Source organism: Amblyomma mixtum, chromosome 5, assembly GCF_055824585.1.
Source record: "Amblyomma mixtum isolate Tamu chromosome 5, ASM5582458v1, whole genome shotgun sequence".
In the NCBI taxonomy this organism is placed as follows: Eukaryota; Metazoa; Arthropoda; class Arachnida; order Ixodida; family Ixodidae; genus Amblyomma; species Amblyomma mixtum.
Window position 1 is genome coordinate 141,452,429 of NC_143016.1, and position 12,144 is coordinate 141,464,572.

Sequence of the window (12,144 nt, forward strand, 5' to 3'; positions counted from 1 at the left end):
GGTAGTCAGTTCAGCAAAAACTTTGTTAAAATAAATATTGGGGAGCGGGGGGTGGCGAGGTGTCGGCTTGCAATCGTGTAAATACAGTATTGATCACAGTGCCAAGTTCGGGGTGCGCCTTTTATGCGCGGAAATAGAAAAAAATTGATTTTTCGCGCCCAAACTAGGGGTGCGCCTATTATGCGAGTAAATACATTTCATTGTAAAAAAAAAAAACATAAGGGAAAGAGTAGCAAAATGCATAACAAATCTAATATCTTCGAAAAAATGCTAAAACAAACTGCGAATCGAATTGAACATTTTCAAATATGAAATAAAAGGAAGATGCATGCGGAAAGAAATACTTTCAAATGCGAGATATTTTTATCTACTGATAGTAACCGCAATGGTGAGATTCTCTCTCAGCAAGTCTATTCAGATGAACACCAGATTACAAAAATCTTAGTTTGTAGAAATGAAAGAGTGACAAACCTCAATGTAACACTGAAAAGTCAACCTCAAGTTCGTGCACAACGCTTCAGTGTTGTTTCACTGTTTTAGAGAGTTTATTTTAGTTTGGATGAGGGACACTTGCATCTCGGCATCAGCCAACACTTTGTTTTTTCAGCTCAAGCTCTTTCACAGAAGCGGCGACACGCTTCCTTTCCCGTTTCGTCCTCAGTGCATCAGCCCTTTCTGCTCTCGTCCTCTCCAGCTCCTCTTTCCACCGTGCGTTCGCCCCACGGACCATTTGGAGCATCCTCTTGGTCAGCTGAACGTTGGCAACTCCTCCAGCCGACATTACGGCGTCATACACGATTCGCTGGGCGACCAAAGATTGCTCCTTCTGATTTTCAACAAGGCATTCCTTGTTAATAGAAAATCCCCGGTCAACAGACGCATTTCCGTGCGAAAGAGACAGAATCATTTAACAAACGTGAAGAGTTCTTTGTTCGAACCACAGATGCCTGCCCAAAGGGCATCCAGCCGATGCGTGCTCCTATTGAAATTTTTCAATGTCGCTTGCGTCGAGGCTAGGGAGCACACATGCTTGTAGGACCGCATCGCCCGGTCAGCTTCTGTTCCTGTAATGGTGCTCCGTTACAACTTCAAGTGCATCACTTAGACGCCGTTCCCCGAGATCGGGAATCAGCGCGCACGCGGGATCCAGAGACGACGATCCCCTCGCTTGTACTTCAACGGCGACCTCTCCACGATCTTTTTGGCACAGTTCTTCACGAAAGTGGCACAGTCCCTTCTGAACCCCAAGATAGCCGAATCTGAAAGTTTCGGGGCCTTTCGGAGCGCATTCTTCGTAGCAAACCCAAGGGCAACCTTGGGCGTCGCAAGTATGTTCGCAGTCAGGTCCATGTCCACCTTGATCAGCTTTAAAGGACTGTCCGCTGCCATTATTACTTATTTCTCCACTATTCTACTCATCAGTGATCGTAGAAGGTTCTCCAATGCTGCGCCAAGAAATGAAAGCATGGGCGAATCGGTCTGGAACTCAGCCAGGAACGGCTGCCGTTCCTCCCCGATGCCAAGCATAAAGGTTAGCTTTGCAGACAGCAGAGGATCGCGAATAGCTGCTTCGACCACGCAGTAACTGGAGCTGGTCGGTCGGTTATCCTCGTTTCGGCACGACTCGACGTACACTTTTAGGTACGGCAGAATCTCAAGAGCTCTTGAAATTACACGAACATTTTCAAGCCATCGCACAGCGCAAAACTTCATAGGGTAAATGTTGCTCCCGGTTATGCGTGCGTATTCAGCGCGTCGGGCAGGTACACATTTGAATAAGTTGTACAAAGCCCGAAGAAATTCCACGAGTTGCCAACCTGTTGCCGCATGTCCGCTTTTGAAAGCGCCGTTCACAACATGAAGGCCACAGCTACCAACTTCGAGAATACGACGGCCGTCGCTGGATTCACACAGTTCTTGTTTGATCTCACGGAGAAATTTTGCATTTACATTCGGCCCATCCATAGAGATCTGAAGAATTTTTGATCGGGAGAGTCCATCTCTGAAAGTTTTAAAAGCGGACACCAATTCTTCCGTCCGCGTGCGCCCCAGAAAGCTTGACGTCAAGTAGCGCGTTTTGACGCTCTGCTCTGCATCCGACCAAAAGCGAACCAGCACGTCCATTTGCTCTCTTTGTGCAACTTTGTTTAACGATTCGTCAAACGCCACGACTACGTGGGAGGCTTGGCTTACTTCCGACATGAGGTTCTCCTTGAAGAAAGGTGAGAGACCATAGACAATAGTATACCCTACCTTGTCTTTGCCAAGCTGCATTTTCTTGGCTGTAGCTGATAATGGGAACATCAAAGGGAACAGAGAAGCTGATGCCGCGGCAGAACGGAGTGATGAGTGCGTCATAACAGCGTTGAGGCACCACATCACTTCAGCATTTACGACTTCTAAGTCACGCTGAAAGATTCTTTGCTGTACGGTCGGGCTGGACGTTCGTCGCCGTAGTTGAAGCACTTGAAGGATGCGCAGAAACAGACGGCACTGGCTCGGCACTGGTCACAACGGTGGCCGGCGGTGTCAAAAATGAGGCTACAGAGGGTGTCCCGGCGCCGGTAATGGCCAGTCGGTGCTTCTTACTTTCAGCGTGACTTGTCACCGCTCGTCTTCCCATGTTGCTGACCGAAAACTGCTTTCTGCATAGCGCGCAGTACGCTGCGTTTGGGTTACTTTCGACGGGCCTAATCCAGGCTGCAAACTCGCAATGTTTCGCATTCGTCCAGTCCTGGACGAAAGTGCACTTGAAGGCCGTCATGCTTGACATGTCGCACACAGCTTGCCTGCGGCACCACAGCAGTCATTAAAACTAAGTCGGTTCAAAACGGCGCTGATAAGTACGGACAGACTTCGTTGATTCGCCAGCGTCGCCAGATCGCGATAAGGCGGGAAACTATTCCCCCTCTCCCAAAGCTGCGCTGCCTGCATCGCGTGTGTGCACCCCCTGCGGCAGAAATGGACGCTTCCATCAGGGAGACGCGCAGGGAGGAAGAGTTCACTCAGAAACACCGGAAAACAAGGGGAGGCCGCTGGCCGTCGAACAGCGCACGTGCAAACCGTAAGAAGCGCGCGCTCTGTCGTCGGCCACAACGCCGGAGAAGCACCGGAAAGTACGCTTCAAAATTCGAAGTGCCGCTGGCGCCGCGAAGCTTTTTGCCGCCTTGCTGGGATGCTCCACTTGACGGCAAAACGTTGGAGGCCGGCGCTCGCTGAGGAGAGTACGCGTAACGCCGCAGTGGACAATCTGTGCAATGCCAGTCCGCATCGTTTACACGAGGCAGCATTATCGCGCCTTTAATTCTTTTTATGTAGAAATGCAGCTATTTTTCCCTGATATAAGCACAAATCCCCTGAGTTTTCCCTGAGTTTTTCCAGATTATCCAAATTCCCTGATAATTCCCGGTTTTCACGGTTTTCCCGGTTGGTAGACAACCTGTCAGGTCAATTTCCCGTCATTGTTTCAAGCGTATATTAAGCAGTAACCTGGATTCTTTTTCTGAAACCATTTTACTGCGTATAACTTTGAAGGATATGAAAGCTGGGGTTCTTATATATCATGGAAGGCTTATTTAATTTACGTGAATTGAGTTAGGTGCGAGGTACGGCCAACTTCAAATTTTTTTTCCTGAACTTCGAAGAAGGTGCAAGTAAGCGGGAGTTAAGCGATTTCTGCCAATGAACGCAAGTGTATAATGTAACCTAGCTCGCTGAAGATTCGCTGATGGGAGCAAACGTGGAATAGCATACAGAATTGCGGAGACCACGCATCCGTGTTTAAACACTGCTGTGGCTTAGCACAACAGAAATAGAAATGCGTGCTACCTCTATGTGTACGGGCAGAAGTGAGTATTACTTCCATATGCCACAAATATTCGAAACTTTTTCCTAGTTTACGCATCTGAAAAATTTAACCGCCGAAGCATGGTCTGTATTCTTCTCTGCTCTGCTGTACATAGCGATGACAACTCTCTAGAAAGGCTTAATGCGTTTTCTTAAAATCGGTTTCCTCGAAATCTATTCATCCTAGATCAAAACACCCGCGCCTTGCGTAATGCTACCAGCACAGGTCTTCGAGCCAGCCGGGTGCAGCCGAGTTTTTCATCCTTACCGCTGTTGATGCTGTCTTCCCTGAGGAGCCTGCTGTACTGCAAGATGTGCCTTGCTCCCGTTAAGCTGAATAGGGTGCCGGTACCGTTCCTTCAGGAAGGTTGAAGAAGAGAGGTGGTGTGGCTCTAGTGCTTCCACCGGAACTGCCGGATACACGCGCCGGGGCCGTCGCTAGCCGCCGGCCGTGGTGTTTGTATCGCCGAGCACAGTGGAGGCTACATGCGCGCTGCTCATTAGTTCGCTTCTGAAAGGAAGTAGATTGCAATAATGGGACCCTTTCGCAAGACAACTGCGACTTTAGGCGCCACCAAATTGCTCTCTTTTACGGTATTTAATCTAACGCATTCTCTACGTGTTTTGAAATTTGCACTGTGTCGCATCGAGACATAAACTTTGTTAACGACTGCAGCGAGAATGCTAGATCAAATATTTTAACCGGGAAATTTTCAAAACGAATAGTTGAGCTAATCTGGGGCATTGCGTGGCGGGGGCCTCGCAAAACGGTGACGGTAAATATGCAAGGAAGAGACAGTCCGGAACTTTAAAATTATTTGTTTTTTGAGAAACGATAGCGTGATGTGTAGCCCCCGCCAACCAAGAAAGAAAAAAAAAAGCGTGAAAAGGCTGTGAAAAGCGGTTGGGTGCACGTAAGTTAATACGGTATTGCTCGTGGAAGGCATTGTTTTCAGTGGAAACTTTGTAACTGAGGCCTCTTATGTGGCCTACACTTGTCTTTTTGTCTTGCCACCATTATGGAATGTGAGAGAAGCCACTCGCACGAAGCTGTCGCTGAAAAACACCATTGACAACCTGATATGCGAACTAGAGTGCAGATTTTAGGCTGAATGAAGACATGCAGATGATCGTTTACTTCCTACCATTAACTATACTCCAGTGCGTCATCCTATCGGGCAGTCTCCTATGCGGGTTGACACGAAGTCTTTCGAGTAGAAAATGTTACACAGGGGCAGTCTATTTTTTTAAGAAGCTCGGTGCATTGTTCACCTATTTAAGGCCGTTAATTTGCAAATTTAACTGCGCGGTTCACGTAATATAAATGCAACCAGTTTTGATCCCCGTCACTCCACTCGGGCATGTAGGCTTCTAGAACGATGTGAAACCTGGCTGAGCTAGTGCGCTTACGGGAACTTCAAAACTCCACGCAATAGATATTAGAGAGTTGAAGTACTGCGTGCTTAAACAGGCGCAAGACCTCTGGGTCCGCACGCTGATTTCGTGCTCTGTACTGCAGCCCGAGTATTGCGGGTCGCGTATTCGCAGCGTACATACGCAGAACTTGTGACTTCAGCGTGTGTTCGTTAGAGAACCCTGCGTGCAAATATCGTTGCTCTCTCTGGGAGAGGGCGAGATATGCCTGAAAATATAGCCGCAGGACAGCCGGATACTCGCTGCAGAAGCGCTTTTAGGTTGCCGACCATTTAGTCGGTTCCAAAAGTCAACGCGTGGAACCCATTAGCCGATCCATCTCAGGGGACAAGAACGGCAGCATATGTACATACAGTGTGCTAAGAAGAGCCATACTTCATCGCCGAGGAGACTGCAAACCTCCAGATGAAAGTACCAAATCTACGCATTTGTCGTGAGGCTCTATTTCACTGCGTAAAAGTTGCCTTTTGCGGTAGAAGTAAACAACACGCAAACTTTCGAACAGCACCAGAATCAGCTAACAGCACGAAGTGTGCTTTCGCTCCATCACTGGAAAGCACAAATTGATTAGAGCAAAGAAGTGCGAATCTGCAGGCGGTACTTCGGCGTTATTGGTAGACGGAGATTTTTACCATTTACTCCAATGCTTGCTTGCGGTTTTTTGTGCACAGTTTACGTGTGCATACAGTTTCGCATCGTTGCAGGACGTTGCTATCCTCGCGCCCCAGTATGAATATAATTTGAAGCTTTTCAGGCTTCTTTCTGCGCCGGTTGAATAAAAGGCAGCCGACCGTGCACTGGCACCGTGGATTGCCAGGCAGCGTCCACGCTACCACCTTGTCGAGAATGTGCTACGTAGATCACGATTTAAATCAGTGCATTTAGCACATTTATTCAGCATGTTGAGTATCTTGTGCCTTCCCTGTGAACGCTTTCTTGTCGGTGGCCCCGATACATAAAAAGAAGAGAAATAATTGGGGAAAACATCATTATCCTTTATTAATTAATTTGAGGTAGCCCCCAATACAAATTTTCGAGGTATTATGGCGGCCAAGCATCGCTGTGGCACCAGGTTTGAGCCGGCAACATGTTTGTGCCACCAGTACTATGCAGTCCGTTGAAAGAAACATGCAACTTGCTAACAACGCCTGCAGCCTGAACAGCAAAGAGCTGCTTTTAAACAACTTGAGGATTTATTTGCTGGATTGCTATGTTAATGCAATAGCAGCACTGTCCTTATTCAGTATACACATGCCAAATTGCTTACCTTGACCATGAATCGAAAACAGCTGCTACCAACAACGAACGAGTTGCTACTGGCAGATGCGAACCTGTGGCTGCCTATAAATCTTACGTGGGTTGTTGGAAGATGGGCCAAGCACAAGTGCAACTGCTCTCATTCCTAATACACAAAGCCAACGGTCCCAACACCAGGGCGCATAAATATCGGCGACCGTTCTAAATTTGTAGTATGGAAAGTGTAGCATGAATCACATCTAGGCTGAATTATAAAATAGCATAACATCTGAGGCCTAACATTCGCGTCTTCAGGACGTTGAAGTCATTTGCCTCTAAAATATTGCATGTGACATAATTTTAGCATGTAGAATAGCAGCCGCGTTCACTCACTGTGGTAAACTGTTTGGATGAAAAGTATGACCACAATCCGGAGCTGTGAAGCTCGCTCGCAGCCGGAACGCATGGCCTGAACCTTGGCTGAATGTTGAAAGGCGACCTAGGTTTTGCTGCGCCAAAACTCCCTCTTACACTTGGTGGAGGCTGCTGTAGACGCACCTTACCTTCGACTAAGCGCTCGTGTTGTCCAAGTCTTTTCTCTCCGTGTTTTTGCCGCTTGCTCGTGTCTTATGATAGCACCAACTAGCCCAAACGTCTGTGCCCTTTACCTTGGACTCCCGTTATACCCGATGTCACCACCCAGACAGCCCCCATCCGTTCGCTCACCATCCTCTGTTCCGGCGTGCTCCGGCAGCGCTCTTCGAGCGTCTTCGGCGGTACCGACGACCACGATGTCGACGAGTGGTTGTCGTCTTACGAGCTCTAGCGCCTGCAACTAGTGGGACGTTACCTAGTGGGCTATTAGGTACCAAGCTCGGTAACGCCCTGTTCGATCCTACCGACGTAGCTGTGGCTCAGCAGGCACGAAGCCGACGTCCCTACCTGGCCGTCCAAAATAGCACGGGTCCGACGCCCGTTGTTCTGTTGTGGAAAAAAGACGGCACACATTGCTTCTCCTCCACTTCTTCTCCTCCACTTCTTCTCCATTGCTTCTTCTCCACCTTCACTTTAAAAAGCATAAATAAGAAGGATGTCTACTGTTGTATCGGCCTGGAAAGCCATGCCGGAGCACAATAGGGCACTCCAAGACGGCGGTCTGAAGAAAGTTACGAGGCCCGAGTCCGGTGTGAAAATATGATTCGATTCGAACGGTGCGTTGGGCGGAGCTGCAGACGAAGCACTGATGTATGCACAGGACAGAGTTTCACCGACGATGATGAGTCTCAGTGCCTTAATAGCGTCGTCCCAGACATGGAACCGCGTTCTGTGGCAGAGAAGTTTGCCGTTTCCGACGGTTCTTGGAACTTGACGGTTGTGTGGTATGCGGTGTTTTTTAACCATAAACACTGCATACATGTCTACCCAGATCGCTCAGTGACTTCAACATCCATCATCACATTTCCATCACTCTGCTGAAATGCCTTTTGCGATACCTTGGACAGTGCTTAAAAGGACCTCTGTACTTAAGACGTTTCCCTGGAATGCGTACCCTTACTCTACTCCCAATCTGTATATATGGAGGCTTTGATCCCCTTTTTATGCGAAGCATATTGCTAGAGCTACCACTCACACCGTCGGCGTGGGACCCCTGCACGTCACACCACGTGACACCGTGACGTCACACCACGTGACACCGTGACGTCACACCACGTGACATTGGATGAGAGAGGCGGCCTCCACCTCGCGCCGTCGCCGTGGGACCCGTAGCCGTCACGCCACGTGACACCGTGACGTCGTCGTGACGATGCCATCACACAGACGCCGGAATGTCCTCGAGCGGCATTCCCGCGCATTTCGAACGCGCGTTCACACTCGGTGTAGGTGAAACGCTCGCTCCACCGGGCAGGCAGACGCGGCTTCCGTGGCAATCCAGGCGCTCACCCAACGCGCGTCTCGGAGTTAGTCGGCGTTCCGCTGTAGCCATGCCGTTGTCTTCCCCCACGACGAATGGCTTCTAGTGGTTGTATTAAAATGACCAAGTATGCAACCAAGGAAAGCCAAGTATTACCAAGCCTAGCCACCAATATGCTTCGCATCTGACTAGGCTTAACCTTAGCTAAGCCTCAGCCATAATTTTTTATATTCACGTGTTGTTTCACGTACGGAATATCTACGGAACATCCTAGCTCTTACAACAGGTGGGCTCACACGTTTCACAAGTTTTACGTCCGGTTGCCGGGTCACCTGATGCACGTAGCCTTTTAACAGACCGAAGTGCGGTGTGAAGAGATGATTGGATTCCAACGGTGCGTTGGACGGAACTGCAGACGAAGGAGTGATCTATGCACAGGACAGAGTTTCACCGATGATGATGAGTCTGAAAGCCTGAATAGCGCCGTCCCAGACATAGAACCGCGTTCCGTGACATAAAAGTGTACCGCTACCGACGTATCTTGGAACTTGACGGTTGTGTGGTATGCGGTGTTTTTTACCCATAAACACCGCATACATGTCTACATAGATCGTAACGTGACTTCGACAAGCTCTGCTGGGTTTGTGGTGATACCGGCCAGGTCTCTTTTAATTAAGGTCAGGAGTACCTATCTCACCTCTTCAACTGGTACAGAACTAGCTGCCCTACGAGCTGCAGTTCAATTCATCCGTTAGGAATCTGCACATGACTGGACAGATTTCACTGACTCTAAAGCAGCCCTTCAAGGCCTGCAAGCTGCACTACGCCGCGGGTGACACGAACAACTCGTTGGAGAAATCCGCAAGTTTTACCATGGCGCCATATTGAAAGGACATGACATAATTTTCTAGTGGCTGCCGGGTCACTGCGGTATTCGTGGCAATCGCCGGGCTGACCAAACTGCCCGTTCTGCCCACAGTGAGGGAATCTCTGTCAATATCCCTGTAACGAGAGCTGACGGAGCGTGTGGGCTTCTTTCCTTGAGGCTGGAGCTCACACTTTCAGCGTGGAACACCGGAGAGTTCTGCATCCGTCACCTCAGTGCATTGGAACCTAGACTGCGCCTCCGTCTTCCATGTGATGTAGCGCGTAATGAAGCAACATTAATATGTCGTCTATGGCTCGGCGTTGCCTCCACGAATAAGTACGCTTTCCGGATCGCCATGGCCGACAGCCCTTCTTGTGTAAAGTGTGCCTGTGAAGAGACAATCACTCATCTCTTGTGCGTGTGCCGTGTATTTGTGACCGAAAGACATAACCTGCGTTGTGCTCTACACCGCCTTGACCCTGTCCCTTTCACAGAGGCCAAGATCTTCGGTCCGTGGCCACAACAGTGGACTGCCATCAAGGCTTACAAGGCACTGTTTTGTTTTTTGAGAGAGACTGCCTTGATTGACAGATTGTGACGGTTTCCCGTTCCTTCTCTCTTCCCTCTTTAATCCCCTGATTCCCTTTCCCTGTGAATGGTAGCCAAACGGAAACTTTTCTGTTTAACATGCCTGCCTTTCCCCTCTCTCTGCATCTATCTTGACGGTTGTGGAGAAAAATCCGAAGTTCTTCACCACTTGCTCCAAGTAGTTCTGGATGATTAATTGCGATTGAAGTAGGCGGATATGTGAAAAGTACGTCTCGTAGTCCCAAATAGTCATGAGAAAGACGACTGCCCCGGTGTTGACCATCAAGGGGAGGGTCACATTATTAACTTGAATCGGAAGGCTCATAAGTGACAGGGCATTGACACTGTCTTTTTAGCCTTGCGTACAGTCAATGTATTTGTAATGGCATTTTCTTGAGTTTCCATTTCGTTGACGGTTCCCGCCGTACCTTCAGATGAGCGGCAAGTTTGCAAGAAATGTCCCTTTTTCCACATGTCTGGCAGTATTTGTGGCGAGCAGGGAATCCGGAAAATTCGCCCAGTGATCCGTCGATCCACAGCGAAAACAGCAGCCGAGTCGAGCCAACGGCGCGGGGGCGCCCGGATGCCTCCTTTCCTGACGGGGATTACGACCTCCTCGCTCTCGGCGTCCGCCATCGCTACCCGATCGGGGGGAAACGCCGGTTCATTGGCCGCCGTATTGAAGTGAAGCCGGGCCGGGAAGGAGACCTCCATCTTGGATAGGAACAGGACGGGAAATTGCGCCATCTTGAAAGTCTCGCCGAAGACGACACAGGTCGAAGACGACACACGTCGTGCCCCTCATCTTGCATCTGCCGACGCTGTGAAACGGCGTGTACTTGCAGAGCGCCGAACTGCTGCATTATCTTACCGGTGCGTTCCTCTTTATGAGCAACCTCCATTGCCTTCTTGATGGTGAAATTCTCGCCGAGTTGTATTCAGAAAATGACACTTGGATTCAGGAGTTCAGAAAATAACACTTGGCACAAGTCAATAGCCTTATTTTTAGAAGAGAAACTAAACCTGTTGGCAATCAAGGATCCGTACCTTATAAAGAATTCTGAAGAAGTAATAGGCCTCCTTAACACACAACTGACAAGGGCTTTCAAGCCTACTCAATCGATATTAAAGATCTTTACTATTCACTACGCCACGCAGGCTTGCTTAGGTGCGTCGAAGATAGCATAGACGATTTAGGAGTAATAGTTCTCTAGAACGCTACAGGAGTGTCTTTACAGAATTTTTTGGGCCTTTTAGCTTTTTATCTCCAGTCCACCTTTATCAGCTGGCAGGGCAAGCCCTACCTGCAAAAACAGGCGGTTTGTATTGGGTCGTGCCTAGCACCGGTTTTCGGCATCTTGTACCCAGCAAATGTTGACATAATCATCATTGATTGCCTATTTGCTTCCAAAGTGACCAGAGTATTTAGATATGTGGACGATTTAGTGGTCTTCTTCGACAGTAGCTCTGATGATCTAAACAAAGTATCATCTGATGCAACAGCAGTTTTTAATGAATGCCTCGACCCACTTCACCTGACCTTTGAATCTCCTGAAAACAAAGAAATTCGCTTCCTTTATATTAAGCTGGTATATGGTCAAGAACACAATTGCTGGAGCTATGCGCCTCGTGCCAACAAATCCTTGCTTGCTTAAAATTCGGCGCACTCTAAGTTGATAAAAAAAGGCATTGTCAACACGTGTTCCAAAAAGCCTTTGGAGAAGTAATGTGGGCACCAGGTGAACAGTAGTTTTCAGGAACAGGTAACACGGTTACAAGAGGCTGGGTATCCTGAAACCATTTTGGAGTCAGTGGCTGAGGGGGTGATTCGTATGAATAATTCTAAATGTCAAACTGCCTGAGAAATGTAGGAAAACAGCAGTAATTCCGTACATGCACATGATTTCCCATAATCTGAAAAAGATAGGTCAACGAGTAGGCGTTCAGGTAGTGGTTTCGGACCCATAAAAACTGGCAAAACTATTTAAGACGAAGGATCCGTACTCTGTGAAACATTAAAGGTGTACAAAGAATCACAGGAAGAAACTTGTTGACTGCGCAGAAGGTGTCGTGTATTCCTTGCCACTGTCAAGTATTGACACCTCTTTTTGTGCTAGTTGGTGCATAGTGAATTAGAGGAAAAAATAGCACCAAACCATGCATACCACAGAAAAGGAACGAGGACGAGACACAAGCGCTAACTCACAACTGAAATTATATTGAAGCCAGGAAGCACCTTATATAAGGTGAAGTTTCAAGA

At 48.5% G+C, this 12,144-nt stretch overlaps 1 pseudogene; it reads right to left on the reverse strand.

Annotated features, from left to right (window-relative positions):
* Positions 1-414: 414 nt before the first annotated feature.
* On the reverse strand, positions 415-3,431 carry LOC149343919 (uncharacterized; annotated as a pseudogene).
* Positions 3,432-12,144: the final 8,713 nt, after the last annotated feature.